This window comes from Prionailurus bengalensis, chromosome B2 (assembly GCF_016509475.1).
Source record: "Prionailurus bengalensis isolate Pbe53 chromosome B2, Fcat_Pben_1.1_paternal_pri, whole genome shotgun sequence".
NCBI lineage: Eukaryota > Metazoa > Chordata > Mammalia > Carnivora > Felidae > Prionailurus > Prionailurus bengalensis.
In genome coordinates, this window is record NC_057349.1 from 18,207,480 (window position 1) to 18,210,527 (window position 3,048).

Sequence of the window (3,048 nt, forward strand, 5' to 3'; positions counted from 1 at the left end):
ACCTGCCAGTATACCCGGGAAGGGTTGCTGTATCACAGTTACATTTAAGTTCTTGGCAGGGCAGGAAGGAGGAAGAGTAACTTGGAACAAGTTTTACATCCTCTTTAGAACAAATCACTTGTATTCCCTTAAGTAACAGGTTACAAGAGAAAGCCTGGAGCGTATCCTTTTCACTTGGCTTCGTTTTTGGCTTTTGTTTGTGATTTACGTAGTTGTTTGAAGCATCTGCCTGTAGTACAATCCCGCCACAAAGTATTAAAGCACAAGATACTGTCAGTGCTTCAACATCTGCATTTTTCTTTTCTTTTTTTTTTTTTTCCAACGTTTATTTATTTTTGGGACAGAGAGAGACAGAGCATGAACGGGGGAGGGGCAGAGAGAGAGAGGGAGACACAGAATCGGAAACAGGCTCCAGGCTCTGAGCCATCAGCCCAGAGCCCGATGCGGGGCTCGAACTCACAGACCGCGAGATCGTGACCTGGCTGAAGTCGGACACTTAACCGACTGTGCCACCCAGGTGCCCCAACATCTGCATTTTTCAAGTTGTATACTGTACTACATCCCTAGTATGTCAGCAGCTCTTGAATAATAAAATAATAATAATGATAATAATAAATGGGTAAAACTCTTCTAAAAATGCAGATGTCTATAACTATACTGGTACCAGGTGGGAAGGAGACAATGAGGGAAGAGAAAAAAGCAAACACGTTCACGCGCAGGGAATGTGGTTCAAGTCCTTGGATTTAAAACAACTTCTCCAGAGAAGCTGGCTATAATGGAATTTCCAGAAAACTTCCTCTGCCCCCACAAAAGGACCTGAAAAGCCCAATCCAAACTATTGAAAAGTAGTTATGAGATGCTGTAAATGATGATCAAAGCAGTCAGGGGGAGAAGGATGAATGTGTCTTCCATTGTAGCATAGCCTTTAAAAAAAATTTTTTTTTTTAATGTTTATTGTTGAGAGATGGAGAGAGACAGAGAATGAGCGTGGGAGGGGCGGAGAGACAGGGAGACACAGAATCCAAAGCAGGCTCCAGGCTCTGAGCCATCAGCACAGAGCACTCGGGGCTCGAACTCACAAACTGCGAGATCGTGACCTGAGCTGAAGTCGGACTCTCAACCGACTGAGACACTCAGGCGCCCCTGTAGCATAACCTCTTTAGCTGTTGGTGGATCAGGAGAAAGCACTGAAGTACCGGAATTGCTTTGAAGGATAGGGGTAGAAAAGTGGTGAGCTTGTTAACTGTCGACTTCAATAACAGGGCTTCATGGCTAGGAAAATTTTCTAAACAGTAAAACGACTCCAGTATAGCTCTCTCTCTCTCCATTGTTAAATGTGACAGAATTAAAAAAAAAAAAAACAAGTACAAGTAGGTATAGTGAAAACTGAAAATTACAAGGCAGACAACACAAAAGAATCAAGATGATGCTATACGTTCAACAGTATTCCAGGAAGCTAGAAAACCCGTTAACTTTGAAAGCCCTAGCAAAATATCATTCTTGTTTATAAATCACTTACTATCCTAGGACTGCATGTTGAATCCTTTCTTTCCACAGACTGAAGAATCCTACACTCAGCCTTTAAGCATTCTGCATTTCTTTGCCAGTCCTGTAGCTGAGGATCTCGTTCCAGTCGATTGCGGTGCGGGTAGCCGGCTCAAGGCCTTGAATGCGGCGTCTGACGTTGTTTTGATAGTTTTCACTAATTGCTGTCTGCCGTTCATTTTCTGCATGCTCTATGATGTGAAGAAACTCCTTGGCAGTTCAGACTTCATTCGAAACAGTTCCTGCATCCTGTACATCTTCCTGACTAACCGACTGAACGTTGCCATCTTGGTCACAGTGAACCTGAATCTTAAGTACTCCGACCACCTGGGCTGTAGGTGGTGTGGTGGTGAACTTCCGCTCTGATCTCCAACGACCATTCCGGAAGTTTTTAGGCTGCAACTGGTGGCTTTCAATACAGGCAATAATGGTCTGTTGCCCATCTATAGTTTTAGCACAAACAGTACAGAAGCCGTTGGGGTAATGATCTTTCACGTAGGCCCTGAAAGCACCGTCAGAGGGTTCTCTCCAAGACTTCAGACCTCCATCCGCGTCCTCTGGCTGGGAGGTCACTTGCTTCTTTCTGTAAATGATCAAGCTTAAAGGAAATTTTGGTTCTCAGGTCTAAAAATCTGCTATTACCCAGCTCACCATGTTCTGTAATTAAGACCTGATCTTCATACCCTTCTATCTTCACAGGAGTAAACTGATCCATGTTATACCGAGCAAATGCATGCGCTGCCCCTTCCCTGAGGAGATTGTCATTATTAGGTAGTAGCCGGACATCGTTGAACACTTCATTAAATTCCCCTGGTGGTGCATGAGTGATGAATTTAGCAGCTATGAGTACCTTCTCCACATCCGACGTCCGATCCTCGAAGTCGGCCATCTTGGACTGCTCTGGCCCAGCCAGGCCAGGATTATGGATTATTTTTGTTACTTTCACTCTATTCCAGAGTATTCATTGCTTTTATTCAGGGGGAAGCATTTTGTTTCGTCTCATTTTTAAGAGGTAAATACTGGAATCCAGAAATATCAAAGTGGAGGTGAGTTTCGCGGAGCACTAAGTGTGGGCCTCCTGTTTCAAAATGACTGTGGATCTGAAATTCCTAAGAGAACTACCCAGAGACTTCTGGTGGCATATATCAATGAGAAGAAAAAGAAATAGTATCTGATTTTTTTATTAAGCTCTTTTCTGTGTCCTGGATAATTTGATTCAGTTTAATGAAATTAAGAGATTAGTCAGGAAGAAATAAAACACTGTCTTTCTTTCTACATATTCTTTCCAGAGCCGAGAAAGATTGCTGGGGTGGGGGAGGGTGGGTAGAAGCATTCATTTCCTTTAGTTCTTCCTCTCCTTGACTTTGACCTCTGGGCCACTGAGTGTGGCACGCAGGCCACCTGTTATATCCTTCCTGGCCAAATGCTTATAGAGTGGAACCCTGGACTGATTAATGAAAACAGTGCTCAAGATCAATGCTTGTTCTATTTTGTTCTGCTGTC

At 43.5% G+C, this 3,048-nt stretch overlaps 1 pseudogene; it reads right to left on the bottom strand.

The window, feature by feature from the left end:
* Positions 1-1,581: 1,581 nt before the first annotated feature.
* On the bottom strand, positions 1,582-2,455 carry LOC122490599 (annotated as a pseudogene).
* Between the last annotated feature and the right edge of the window lie 593 nt (positions 2,456-3,048).